We start from the raw sequence: 16039 nt of genomic DNA, 5'->3' as shown, positions 1-16039 counted from the left end.
GAGAGAGAGAGAGAGAGAGAGAGAGAGAGAGGTGGGTGAGAGAGAGTAGAGGTTAGGTGACGGCAAACTGGTGAAGGAAGAAAAGAGAAGAAGGGGGTGTATCTTCTGGCTAACCCTAGACTAAACGGCACCGTTGCATTTATTTTTTTTTGTATCATGCGTCATTGAAATGATGTCGTTTCACTTAAGTGAAGTAAAACGGCGTCGTTTCATTTACACAGATTTGAAAAAAATAAAAGATATCTGACGTCGGCCGGTTCAGTGGTTTTTCCTTAGGCGAACCGCGAACCGAACCTGCCGACATCGGTTTGGCTTAAATCCTACCGCCAGCCAACCAGTTCTCTGACGATTTCGGCCGATTCCCTACTCCGGTGGCCGGTCTAATCGGTTCCGGCCGGTTTTTCGGTTTTCTGTACAGCCCTAGTCTTTGATGTAGAAGGATTATCAAAGAAATTTTTATAAGTTTGTATTTTTATTTTAGCATATATCCCAAGCCTGCCTTGTCAAAAACACATCTTTGACTATCAAGAAATTTTTCAAAATTTCTTTTTCCAACCGTAAAATTTTCAACAATATTTTCTAAATCAGTTTTCTTCTTATTCAACTCAAGATTTTCATCTTTCAAAACGATATTTTTTTTCTTAAAATATCAATTTCGTTTGTTAAAGAAGAATTTTTTCTTTTTGAAATCAGTATAATTGATACCAAATTTTTCAAATTCCTCATATATCTCTTCTAAAATATTTTACAATTTTTCATATGAAGGATTTTCAATATTATCAAGATTTGTTACCTCAATGTTATTTTTAGCCATAAGATAAAGATTTGCTAATTCTCCATTACTTGCATCACTATCTGAGTTACTTGAATCATCATCTCATGTAGCTTTCATTGCTTTCTTGCCCTTATTTCGATCTTTCTTTAGCAGAGGACAATCTAGCTTGATATGACCAGGCTTATTCCATTTATAAGAAATTAAAGTGTCATTTTTAACTAAATCTTTCTTGGAAAACTTTTTGAAAGATTTTTTCGGAGGAGTTTTATTTTTCTTCAAGAACTTCTGAATTCTTCTTGTTATCATCGTAACTTCTTCATCTTTGTCGTCATTTTCCTCATATTCATCACTTTCACTTTCATGAGTAACAGCTTCAAATGCCAAGCTCTTCTTTGGCTTTCCTTCTTCTTCTCATCTTTTCAATGTGTACTCATGGGTGATAAGTGAGCCTATGAGTTCATTCACTTCGAGTTTCTTGAGGTCTCTAGCTTCCCGACATTTTGGTAGTGAGTTGAGAATTTTTCTTACTATCTCCACCTTGGAATAAATTTTGCTAAAAGCGGTCAAGCTGTTTATGATGTTAGTAAAACGAGTGTGTATACTAGAAATAAATTCATTATCATTCATCTTAAACATTTCATATTCACGAGTAAGAATATAAATTTTTAATTCCTTGACTTGCGAAGTTGCTTCATAAGTAGCTTCCAAGTTATCCCAAATTTCTTTTGTCGTAGGGCAAGTCATTATTCTATTAAACTTATTTCCATTGAGAGCATTAAATAATAAATTCATAACAGTTAAATTTAAAGTATAAAGTCTATCGTCTTCACGATCAAACTCTTCTTCTTCCTTTTTGACCTTTACTCCATCAACCACTTTTGTTGGAATATAAGATCCATTTACAATGCATTTCCATATTTATCGACCTTGAGGCTGAAGAAATATTCTCATTCTAACTTTCCAAAATGAGTAATTGTCTCCGCAAAAGAGTAGAAGCCGACTGCTAGATTGACATTCACCAAATGAAGCTGCAATATTAGCCATAAGATGTTAAGTCAAAAGATAGTTAATCTTATAACAGAGATCTTAGCTCTGATACCAATTGTTGCCCAGATGACTAACACAAGAGGGGGGTAAATTAAGTTATATTAAAAAAATAACAATTATAAATCAAATATATAATATAAAATATAAACAAAATATGAAATAGAAATAAACATAAAGAGTAAGGGTAAGAGAGAAGCAAACTCAGTATGTTAACAAGGTTCGGCCCCCACTACCTACGTCCTCGCCTCAAGCTACTGCTTGAGAATTCTCAAATTCACTATTCAACCTCTTTCAGGTGGAGATAGAAACCTATTACACCTTTGAACAATAATTCTACAAAGGATCCGTGTAGAACACCCTCTATACTTGCAATCACCTTACACGTGGTGATTCAACTATTTCCTATGTAAAACACCTTTTACACGCACAAGGGTTATACACACCCTTTTTCTGATACAAGAGCTGATAGTGGGTAGGTTATTAGAATGCACTTCTCAATGAGTGAAATAAGAACAATACAACGCAAACTATATCTCTCTCAAAATGAACAAGAATTAAGGCTCAATACTTAAAGAATAGAGAATGAAAGTTTTGAATGAATGTTGTATGCTCTAGCTGTTGTAAATGTGAAGCTCTCAAATGATCTATTTATAGGCATATGAGACTTTATATTCAAATTTAAAAAGGCTCACATGTCAAAGATAACATCATTCACATTTTCAAAAACTTCAAATCTAATCTTTTACTTTTGGCATATGACAAAAGGAGCACACTTTACTTTTCAAATATTTCAAATCTAATCTTTTTATTTTTTGCATATAATAAAATGAGCACACTTTATTTTTCAAATATTTCAAATAAAAACATCTACATTTTGCATAAGTCAAAAAAAGCAGCAATCAATTTTGAAAATATTCAAATAAAACAAGCACATGTGAAAGATGACAATCAATCATCTTTAATATTTTTAAAATTCAACCCTTTAATCAAGGTATGCACATGTGAAAGATGGCAATCAATCATATTTCAAAATTTTCAAATTTAATTTTCAAAATATTCATGCACATGTGGAAAATATATTTTAGTGTTTTATGATAAAATATTAATTTTGAGCCTTAATTCTAATTTCAAATTTTTAAGATATTTACAACATTACTCTATGACTTTCATGTGAACTTGTTCCCTTCTTGCTCATGCTTGTTTTCTTGATGTGCTTGACTTCATTGTGTAGACAACTTTAGCTTGAGACTTTTTTATTCTTTGAATTCATTTGTTATCATCAAAATCTATGTGTAAATATATAATTACACAAAACTTGAAACCTTGGATTCAACAATCTCCCTATTTTTGATGATGACAAATACTTGATAAAACCTTAAACCTGTATTTATACTTAAGCTCCCTCCGAGAATGTGCGTTAGTTTTTCAAGCAAAAATATAAATATAATTCCAAACATATATAACAAGTTTAGCAATTCAAACAATGTTAATATTCTAATCTAACACTTCTCCCCCTTTTGGCATCATTAAAAAGGATCTGCAACAAGTAAATGGACTAATGAAAACGGTGCGTTAGTAGAAATTGTAGATAGTTGAAAAAATAGATATGTCCTTGACCCGACAAGTGTAGCTGGAGATTTGAAAAAATCGCCTGATGTTGTTGACAAACAAGATTAAGGGCTCTGAGTTTCTAAAATAAATGTCATTTTCACCGATCGATAAAAAAAAATCACATTGTTCTTTGACTTGGATGATAACTCGTCTTTTTTTTATGCTATCCCTATAAAATTAGTCTTAAAGTTCATCCAATCTGCATCAAGTTTTCTTCTCATCTCTATAACTCATCTGCATTCTTTCAACATTCTCTCAATTCTTTTCTCAATGGCTCATTCTTCTAATATTTCTCTAGATCCATCCATGAGACATTCTGCACCTCAACTTCCTATCCTTTCTGTAGCTGCCATTGGTGCCATGTTGCAACAAGAAAATAATAATTTAACTAATAAGTCAGATTCCGATGCTATCTATGACTTGGTAAGTCTTGGGACTCATTACTCATTCTCTATTGTTACTTTTTCCCAACGGCTACAAGTCAGAAACCATGAGGTTGAAAAGCTTAAAGAACAAATTATTGTACTTCAATGAATTGTTCAAAAGTCTTACATAAGGGAAGGAATCATTCGACAGAATAATAAACAGTTGAAATCTCTATTAGATTCTTCATTTCGCTTGCCAGTTCCCATGGATAGGGATGGCATGATATTGTATGAAGAAAATGAGCGTCTCAAACATGAGGTTAAGAATTTCAAGTTTATGTAAAAGTATTTAAAAAATCTCTCTCTATTTTTATTGACTCTGGTCTATCTTTTAAGAGATATTCATAGCATGCATCATTCATATTTTTCTTCTAATCATACATAATCTATCCTCTGGTAAAGGTTTTGTGAAAATATATGCTAATTGATCGTGTGCATTTGTGAACTCTAATATTATATCGCCTTTCTGCACATGATTTCGAAGAAAATGACATCTTATTTCAATATGCTTGGTTCTAGAATGTTGTATCAGGTTCTTTGAAAGATTTATAGCATTTGTATTATCACATTTGATTGGAATGTGATTATACATGAGTTTAAAATCTTCAAGTTGTTGCTTCATGTAGAGAACTTGAGCACAATAACTACCCGCAGCAACATATTCTGCCTCAGCAGTAGATAGTGCAACAGAATTTTATTTTTTACTAAACCAGGAAACTAGTACATGATCTAAAAAATGGCATGCTTCAATAGTGCTTTTTCGATTTATTTTACAGCCAGCATAATCTGCATCTGTGTAGTTGATTAGATCGAAAGATGTGTGCTTAGGGTACCATAACCCTAGGTTAATTGTACCACTAAGATATCTAAGAATGCGTTTAACTGCAATTAAATGTGATTCTTTTGGAGATGATTGAAAGTGTGCACATAAGCACACACTAAACATAATATTTGGTCTACTGGCTGTTAAATATAATAAGCTACCGATCATACCTCGATATATCTTCGAGTCAACTGGTTTACCGGATTCATCTTTATCAAGTTTAGTTGATGGGCACATTGGTGTTCCAATTTCCTTAGCATTTTCCATCCCAAACTTTTTCAGTAATTCCTTAATATATTTTAATTGATTGATGAATGTCCCACTTTTAGCTTGCTTAATTTACAATTCGAGAAAGAATGTAAGTTCTCCCATCATGCTCATCTCAAACTCTTCCTGCATAGTCTTAGCAAAATCTTAACACATATTTTCGTTAGTAGCACCAAATATTATATCATCAACATAAATCTGAATCAAAAGAATATTATCATTTTCATATTAATTGAAAAGAGTTGTGTCGATTTTTCCTCTTAAAAAATCTTTTTCAATTAAGAAACTACTGAGTCTCTCATACCAGGCTCTAGGAGCTTGTTTGAGTCCATATAGTGCTTTTGTGAGTTTGAAAACATGATTTGAAAAAATATGATTTTCAAAACCTGGATGTTGTTCAACACATACCTCTTCATTTATAAAATCATTTAAGAAAACACTTTTAACATCCATTTGAAAAAGTTTGAAATATTTATAACAAGCATACGCAAGTAGCATTCGAATAGTTTCTAATCTTGCGACTGGTGCATATGTCTTATCATAATCGATTCCTTCTTCTTGATTAAAATCTTGGCCTACAGGTCAAGTCTTATTTCTAGTAATGATTCCGGACTCATCTTTCTTGTTTCTAAAAACCCATTTAGTTCAATAATAGTATGATTTTTGGAGTCTAGAAATAAGTGTCCAAACATCATTTCTTTCAAATTGATTCAACTCTTCTTGCATATCTAGAATCCAAGATTCATCAAGAAGTGCTTCATCAATAGTTTTGGATTCAATCTGAAATAGAAAAGCAGTATGATTGTAAATATTTCTAAGAGATGATCGAGTACTTACACCTCGTGAAGGTTCTCTCAAAATTTGTTCCACTGGATGATCTTTCACAAATTTTTACTGTTTGGTTGCATCTTGTATTAAATTTTGATGATCTTTCCGGGTGACTCCATGTTGAACTTCCTCTATTTTGTTCTCTTTGTTGAGATTGAGACTTTTCGTGTTATTTATACCTCTTGTTTCTTCATTAATAGATTTGTTGAAGAGTGGAGAATTAGATTCATCAAATACTACAAGTATAAATTCTTGTACAATCAAAGTCTTTTTATTGAATACTCTATAAGCTTTACTATTAGTAGAATACCCGAGAATGATACTTTCATCAGATTTTGCATCAAACTTGCCTAAATTATCTCTGTCATTCAAAATAAAACATTTGCATCCAAATACATGAAAGTAACCAATGTTGAGTTTTTTCTCATTCCAAAGCTCATAGAGGTTTTATCTAACTTAGACCTTAACATAACTGTATTTATAACATAACATGCAGTACTTACCGTTTCGGCCTAAAAATAACTAGGTAAGTTGTTCTCATTGAGTATTATTCTTACCATCTCTTAAAGAGATCTATTTTTCCTCTCTACTACCCTATTTTGTTGGGGCGTTCGAGAAGCAGAAAAATTATGCATAAAACCATTTTCATCACAAAATGTTTCAATATTTTTATTAACAAACTATTTTCCCCTATTACTTCAGATACTTGAAATAATATAGCCCTTTTCATTTTGAATTCTCTTGCATAACTTGGTAAAGTCATTATGTGCATCATCTTTATGAGTAAGAAAGATGACCCAAGTATATCTAGACAAATCATCAACAATAACAAATGCATAATATTTTCCTCCTAGACTTGCAACTCTATTTGGTCTAAAAAGATCCATGTGTATCAGTTGCAATGGTCTAGTAGTGGAAATATATTTCTTGGTTTTAAAAAAAGTTTTTGTTTGTTTACCAAATTGGCATGCATTATAAATTTTGTCTTTAAGAAAATTTGTTTTTGGTAAACCTCTCATAAGATCATTTTTTGAAAGTTTGAAAATAAGTTCCATGTTGGCATGACCTAATCTTCTATGCTATAGCCAACTAGTTTCATTTTGAGCTAAAAAGCAAATAACATCTTGTGAGGTAATTTCTTCAAAATTGATTGTATAAACATTGTTCTTCTAAAAGCAATAAAACAAATATTACAATCATGATAAAAAATAATACACTTATCCATTTTGAAAGTAACTGTAAATCATTTATCACATAATTGACTTATACTCAAAAAATTATATTGTAGACCTTCAACAAGTAGAACATTTTCAATTATGAAAGAATATTCATTACCAATTTTACCGATTCCCGCAATCTTCACTTTCGAGTTGTTTCGAAATGTCACATGTCCTTCTTCTTTAGATTTAAGATAAAAAAAACTTAGTCTTGTCTCCCGTCATGTGTCTTAAATATCTACTATCTAAAAACTATTTGTGTTTGCTTGTAGAGAACTTCATGCATACCTATAAAAACAATTAAAATGATTTTTCTTAGTACCCAAGTTCTTTGGGTCATTTATTTATTAGTATTAGAAGAAACAAGATTTTTAGGTACCCATATGGCCCTAATAGTTATTGTATGCTTTCTTTTAATAGGACAAATATGATAATTATGATCATTTCTATTACAAAAATTGTAAATAGCATGTAATATATATGAAGAACTTGAATAATTATAATTGTATCTTTTTTTGACAAAATTATTTTTATGAAAAGAATTTTGAATATTAGTATTTGACGTAGAAGGATTATCAAATAAATTTTTATAAGGTTTGTATTTTTGTTTTGGCATATATCTCAAGCCTGCCTTGTCAAAAACACATCTTTGACTACCAAAAAGTTTTTCAAAATTTCCTTCCATTCGTAAAATTTTCAACAATATTTTCTAAATCAGTTTTCTTCTTATTCAACTCAAGATTTTCATCTTTCAAAACGATATTTTCTTTTCTTAAAATATCAATTTCGTTTGTTAAAGAAGAATTTTACTTTTTCAAAACAATATACTTGATACCCAATTTTTCAAATTCCTCATATACCTCTTCTAAAATATTTTACAATTCTTTATATGAAGGATATTCAATATTATCAAGATTTGTTACCTCAATGTCATATTTAGTCATAAAACAAAGATTTGCTGATTTTTCATTGCTTGCTTCACTATCTGAGCTACTTGAATCATCATCTCAGATAGCTTTCATTGATTTCTTGACCTTGTTTCGATCCTTCTTTAGCAGATGACCATCTGGCTTGATATGACCAGGCTTATTGCATTTATGAAAAATTAAAGTGTCATTTTTACCTGAATATTTCTTGGAAAACTTTTTGAAGGATTTTCTCGGAGGAGTTTTATTTTTCTTCAAGAACCACTGAATTCTTCTTGTTATCATTGCAACTTCTTCATTTTTGTCATCATTTTCTTCATCTTCATCATTTTCATTTTCATAAGAAACAGCTTTAAGTGCCAAACTCTTCTTTGGTTTTCCTTCTTCTTCTCCTCTTTTCAATGTGTACTCATGAGTGATAAGTGAGCCGATGAGTTCATTCACTTTGAGTTTCTTGAGGTCTCTAACTTCAAGAATCGCTGTCACTTTTGATTCCCAGCATTTTGGTAGAGAGTTGAGAATTTTTCTTACTATCTCCACTTTGGAATAAATTTTGCCAAAAGCAGTCAAACTGTTTATGATGTTAGTAAAACGAGTGTGCATATTAGAAATAAATTCATTATCATTCATCTTAAATATTTCATATTCATGAGTAAGAATATAAATTTTTGATTACTTGACTTGCGAAATTCCTTCATATGTAACTTCCAAATTATCCCAAATTTCTTTTGCCGTAGCGCAAGTCATTATTCTATTAAACTCATTTCCATTGAGAGCATTAAATAATAAATTCATAACAGTTAAATTCAAAATATAAAGTCTATCGTCTTCACGATCAAACTCTTCTTCTTCCTTTTTGACCTTTACTCCATCAACTACTTTTGTTGGAATATAAGGTCCATTTACAATACATTTCCAGATTTCTCGACCTTGAATCTGATGAAATATTCTCATTCTAACTTTCCAGAATGAGTAATTATCTCCACAAAAGAGTGGAGGCCGACTGTTAGATTGACCTTCACCAAATGAAGTTGCAATGTTAGCCATAAGGTCTTAACTCAAAAGATAGTTAATTTTATAACAGGGCTCTTAGCTCTGATACCAATTGTTACCCAGATGACTAACACAAGAGGGGGGTGAATTTGTTGTATTAAAAAAACAATAATTATAAATCAAATATACAATATAAAATATAAACAAAATATGAAATAACAATAAATATAAATAGTAAAGGTAACAGAAGCAAACTCAGTATGTTAACGAGGTTCGACCCCACTCCCTACATCCTCACCTCTAGCAACCCCTTGAGGATTTCCAAGTTCACTATTCAACCTCCTTCAGGTGGAGACAGAAACCTATTACACCTTTGAACAACAACGTTACAAAGGATCCGTGTAGAACACTCTCTACACTTGCAATTACCTTACACGTGGTGATTCAACTATTCCCTGTGTAGAACACTTTCTACACGCACAAGGGTTATACACACCATTTTTCTGATATAAGAGCTAATAGTGGGTAGGTTATCAAAAAACACTCATCAATGAGTGAAATAAGAACAATATAGCACAAACTATATATCTCTCAAAATGAACAAGGATTAAGGCTCAATATTTAGAGAATAGAGAATGAAAACTTTGAATGAATGTTGTATGCTCTAGATGTTATAAATGTGAAGCTCTCAAATGATCTATTTATAGGCATATGAGACTTCATATTCAAATTCAAAAAGTCTCACATGTCAAAGACAACATCATTCACATTTTCAAAAAATTCAAATAAAAGGTTTTTCTTTTTCAATTGTCAAAGACAACATCATTCATTTTTCAAAAATTTCAAATCTAATATTTTACTTTTGGCATATGACAAAAGGAGCATACTTTACCATTCAAATATTTCAAATCTAATCTTTTTACTTTTTGCATATGACAAAATGAGCACACTTTACTTTTCAAATATTTCAAACAAAAACATCTACATTTTGCATAAGTCAAAAAAAGCATCAATCACTTTTGAAAATATTCAAATAAAACATTTACATGTGAAAGATGACAATCAATCATTTTTAATATTTTCAAAGTTCAACCCTTTAATCAAGGTATGCACATTTGAAAAATGATAATCAATTATCTTTCAAAATTTTCAAATTTAATTTTCAAAATATTCATGCACATGTGGAAAATGTATTTTAATGTTTTATGATAAAATATTAATTTTGAGCCTTAATCCTAATTTCGAATTTTTAAGAGATTTACAACATTACTTTATAACTTTAATGTGAACTTGTTCCCTTCTTGCCCATGCTTGTTTCCTTGATGTGCTTGACTCTATTGTGTAGACAACTTGAGCTTGAGATTTCTTTATTCTTTGAATTCATTTGTTATCATCAGAATCCATGTGTAGATATATAATTACACAAAACTTGAAACATTGGGTTCAACAACTATACTCATAACGGTATAAACCGTGTGTTTGGATGTTAAGTACAATTTAAATATAAATTGCACTGAGTGCAGTCAATGAACCAAATGCAGTCTTAAAAACTCATGGAGTACTATGATTTCGATACAAATCACATGGGCTATGTTAGGTTATACATAATTGAGAATTCCATTCATATTTATTCAAGAAATACTCTTTGGAATAAATTTTTTGAAGAGAAGTGTTATAATTATAAAAAGATTTTACTTAAGTAAATTTACAAATTAACATAATTTTATCTAGTACATATTTTTATTAAGTTTCTAAAAGTTTTTTATGATACCATTTTGAAAATCTCCAGCTCATCTTACATGTCATCTAATATTTTATTTCAAAAAATTTTTACAATTAAGCACAATTTGATAAAAACTGCGTCAAAGTGAGGATAATATGTTAAGAAGGATGGCGTCTAATATGAATACGGAGATTGAATTGAGGCCAAAGTAACACGAATAAGATAAACATGACTGTATATGTAGTTTTTGTACATGACTCTTAATATAAGATTGCAGTCTTGCCATATTGGTTAAAAATGTGCAAATGAGATGAATACGGAGATAGAATTGAGGCCAATGTAAGATTGTTCATGAATCATTTGATTGAGCAATACCACAAGTTTCATGGGCTAGGTAGTGGAAGATGAAATATGGCCCATAAAAGTTCCTCAAGGATTATTGGTGATGACTTGGACAATGAAAATTTTGATACATCTCTAGATCAATATTTTGAGAGGCAAAACAATTAGGTATTTAGCTCGGACATGGATAGGTATTTGTCGGATGTGATTCAACCAAAAGTACCTAGGTTTGAGATTTTGGATTGTTGGAAAAGAAACTCATTAAGATATCTCATCCTTACGGAGATTGCACCTGATATATTAGTCATCTATATTTCCACCATCGCATCCAAGTCCGCATTTAGCACTAGTAGACATGTAATAGACCCATACTGAATCTCATTAGCACCGAAGACTATCTAAGCACTAATCTGCACTCAAAATTGGTTGACTTGTGAGCCAGTTAGTTCTTGTGAGGTGGAGGAGCATTAGAAAACGTTGACATCCAAGATAAATGCTTTTATTTGTTAATTTTGATTTTTTATTACTAATTTATCCATTTAACTTGACCTCTACTTTTTTTTTCTTGCTTGTAACTCTCTTCTTTCAACTTCAGCAACTTAATTTATGGTGAACATGTCTGCTGCTAATTTTGGAGCTGCTCATGCTGGTGAGTTTGTATCTTGATCTGATTTGCATAATTTGGTTTCAATAGGTTGTAAACTGATCAGGATAAGGTATATTATCTTAGGGATTGCTTTTAAATAAAAAAAAGAACTATATATTTTATGCTCAACTCTCTCTAAGTATAATATTCTCTGGCAGGATTATTCTTTGACTAGATCATTGATCCTTTTTTTCTGTGTCATTGTCTATGTTCTTACATTTTTCTCGTTTTTGGTAGCAGTGCCTTGATTTTGTGTATAGGTTTTTGAAGTTGCACCATCCCTTTTCATGACTGATGATGTTCGAAAGGCTGCTGGGGATACTCTTGAATATCACAAGGTTCTTTCTATATAAATTTACATGTGCTTCAGGGAAAGCTATCCCTTTTATCATTATGCTCTGTCATATCATATAATTATATTACATTATGTCTTTTCCTACCTTAACCATCATGCTACCACCAACGGTGACTTATTACAATATTATGTCTTTTACATTATATTTTTTTTATAAGTTGAAGAATAGTAATATTGTATTAGTTTAATTAGTTGTGATGTATTATTATTTATTTTATTATTTGTAAATTTATGTTTTGCATTGTGATGTAACAACAATATTATCTATTTTGCATTTTTATTTATTTTGTTCTTCAATTTATTTTTTAAAAAAACTTTTAAAAAGTGTTTAATTTAAAAAAAAATCTAAACAATTTAAACAAGATGTCTGTTTTTTTAAAGTTCTATGATTTTTTTAGAAGTTATAAAGTTTTTTTTATATATATAAATATATTAAAAAACCCGGATTCAATCAGGTTATAACCCAGATATCTAGGTTTTAAGTCAAAAAAAAAGTAAAAAATGGGAATATATATGGATTAAATCCAGTTATCCGCCCAGATTGAATCCAGATTAATCCGGGCAAATAACTGCTCGGTTTTTTGAATCCAGATCCAATTATAGTCAGATATCAGGGTCAGGATTCGGTTGAACACTCCTATATTTAATATATTATATAAAATCATATCAATATGTAAGTTTACTTTTGTTATATCTTGCAGTACTTGATCTAATTGAGGAATGCGTCACTCACAAGACTTATGAAAACCACTTTCTAAGAGCTAACCACTTTAATCAATTAAATGGTTCCAAGCTCAACACATGGCAAGCATCTATGAATGTTGTTTATTACAACTTAGTTACTCTCCCCGAAAAGGAAGAATGAGAATCGTTCTCAAACTCCAATCTCACTGAGTTTATTTCTGTGAACAAAATGAATTTACTTAATCGTCAAAATGTTGTGGATACTCCGAGATCCAACAGATTTCAATGATAGTTTCCTTATTTTGTAGGCAGAATCTCTTTAGCAGTCCAGCAAAAAATTACATGTTCATGTTACATGAACATGAACGGTACACATAAAAATAAAATACCTCAAAAGTTGTTTGATTCCGTAAGTAAATTAGATGCAATTTCTTTAATACATCAGGCCCAGGTTTGTATCAATTAAGAATGTGTCAAATGGCACCATTTTCTGTTTGTCGTTGAACATATTAATTGACAGCTCGTCTTTAACATTTCTAAATTTGTAGGTTTCAAATCAATCGTTTGAAGTACAACTCTACCTATTCATGTTTTTATGCTGAATTGGAAATTATATATATATATATATATATATACTGGTAAGACAATGCTGCAAAAAGTTGTTTATTTCCATTGTCCTATATTCTTCTTGATAGAGATAAGAAAAACTAATTAATGAGATGCAAATTTTTAATTCCTTGGCACAACTATCAATAATTAAGAATGAAAAATAAGTCCACACACTACACACCATATTTTTTTTTTCTTTTACCAAATGTTTGGTATATGGATAATAAGTAGAAGAATTCAATTAATTTAAGAAGAAAAAACTCAAAAAAAATTTAAAAAAAAAAAAAAATGTGTGATGTGTGGACTTATGTGTAGCAAAACTCATTAACTTAGTTATACTGGTTGATATGATATATTTCAAATGACTCTATAGGTCAACCACTTACATGAAAAAGTTACTTAAAATATGACACATTAGCTGAAGTAATTGAAGATGATATATAATAGGACGAAGAACATCGTTTCTTCTTATCAGGTATGCATAGAAAGACAATACTTCAAAAGTTTCTTTGATTCCATAGGCCTAACTCGTCTTGGAAGAGATTAGATAAACTAAATAATAAGATTATCAAAATCTTGAGAAATCCTCATTGCCAAATTAAGAATATTTCAATGGGAAACTGTTCTAGTTGTCATCAAACATATCAGTTAACACGTCATGATCTTTAACATATCAAATGTTATAAACTTATGGGTTTGGGGTTTGATTCGAAGTACTCTAATATACTTTCTCTTATGGTAACAAATATTTCTTTGAGTGAGGCATATATCTACCGTCCTTCCACTTAGACTTGGTCCTATGTGGTCAAAGGTTAGGTGGATAAGGTATAATTCTTCCCTGTCCAAGCACATGTAACAGCCGGCCTCCAAATAATTTTTGGATCATTAGACATCTTATCAAGTGAGACCACCTAGTTGCCTGTTTGCAAGCAGTGCTGCAATACAGGCACTCCTCTTCCTATATATAGCAAGTACTGTGTTCATAAGTCTTTCACAACTCTAATCTCAATTGGTCTAATCTCCCTATAGAGCTTATCCTTCCATAAGTTTAAAACTTCTTGTTGGTACAATTTGAAAATGGCCTCACGCATTAATCTCCTGTAAGGAGTTCTAGCTTTGATTTCACTGATGCATTGGCGTCAGATAGCAGCCCTCTTCAAGATTTCTGTGTTGCAGATGCAAACAGTGCAGGTAGAAAATGAACCTTTAACATGCATGTTAGCTATTATTGAAATTTTGCAAGTTTCACTCTACAAGCTTGAGAAGTAAGAACTACAACTACAACCTGTTTAACACTAGGCATGCATGCTACTTTTGATTTTGGGGCTGCAATATTTCGTTACTGTGCCTTTTTTTTTTTCGTTTCCCCTTCTGCTACAAAAGTTCCCACCTCATTCATTTTCTTTTTTAAGTTCATTTTTTGTTTCTGAAATATGCCAACAAAACTCAAACTCTAATTGGATCATCAGTTTATTCACTTGCTGGACCATTTGGCTACTAAGTGGCTTAAGTGTTTCTTATTTCGATATGTTCTGCTTCATGGCAGTGCTCGTCAATGGTTTTGTCTGCAAGGATCCTAAGATGGTTCAAGCCAATGACCTTTCCTTCAGCGGGCTTTAGATGGCGGGCAATACATCAAACGCAGTTGGGTCAAGGGTGATTGTAGCGACTGTAGCCCAACTTCCAGGACTTAACACTCTTGGCATCTCTCTTGCTCGTATTGACTACGCACCATGGGGTATCAATCCTCCCCACACCCACCCTCGTGCCTCCGAAATCTTGACAGTCTTGGAAGGTTGCCTTGAAGTTGGAAACCTGGACAACCGCCTAATCACAAGGTGCTAAAGAAGGGTGGTGTGTATGTATTCCCAATTGGCCTCATCCATTTCCAAAGAAATGTTGGTAAGGAAATGGCCATTGCCATTGCAGCTCTAAGCAGTCAAAACCCTGGTTTTATAACCATTGCCAACGCAGTGTTTGGGTTGAATCCGGATATTCTTAGTGACATTCTAGCAAAGGCTTTCCAGGTGGATAAGAATGTCATCAAGTTTATCCAGTCTAAGTTCTAGACAAGCCGTGATAATTTCCCCTGGTGATTGTATCTGGTTGTGAATTGTTAATTTGTCATAGCCTCAGTGTCATTAGTTTGTGTGCATTGTTTTGCTATTCAGGAGTATTGTCATTTAAGTGATCAACTGAATGTTTGTATTTGGTACATGTACAAGTTTACAAGTGGGTCTTGTTCAAATTTAACCGACATGTAGCTTGTTTATTTTTTTGGTGTGAAGTAGTGTTGTCGAACTTAGGTACCCTTTTTGTCTCTCTATTTTTTGAGTTTTCTGCGTCAGAATAAAGGTTCTTATGGATTTTCCTTTTTGTCCCTACTTTCTTCTTTCCCTTCCATGTAGAATCTTTATGTTCCAAAGTACTAAGCTCCAAAAGACCCTTTTTTAAAAATTTTCAATTACTATCAAGTTATTGTTGATTGCTTTAGGAACTCACTATTGCACTTCTAGCTTGTCCAAAAAATCACACAAGACGATAGGGAGAATATTTAAGTGGTTCGACAACTTGCCTACGACCACTGAAGCGGAAACTCTGTATTTTTAATATGTTTGTACAAAATTACAAACACTCATAAACAAGTTATCTATTTCTCAAAATGGTTTCCCTAGAACCTATATTTCACCTCAGCCCTACCTTGATCTCTCACCATAATGAGGATGATTTTAATTTTCAGCAAATGACCTCCTTTTATAGGAGAAGCC

General features: G+C 31.7%; 1 pseudogene; it reads left to right on the top strand.

Annotated features, from left to right (window-relative positions):
• Positions 1–11592: 11592 nt before the first annotated feature.
• LOC122276896 lies at positions 11593–15340 on the top strand (annotated as a pseudogene).
• Positions 15341–16039: the final 699 nt, after the last annotated feature.

Source organism: Carya illinoinensis, chromosome 9 (genome assembly GCF_018687715.1).
Source record: "Carya illinoinensis cultivar Pawnee chromosome 9, C.illinoinensisPawnee_v1, whole genome shotgun sequence".
Lineage (NCBI taxonomy): Eukaryota > Viridiplantae > Streptophyta > Magnoliopsida > Fagales > Juglandaceae > Carya > Carya illinoinensis.
This window is presented reverse-complemented; position numbering and strand designations above follow the sequence as displayed.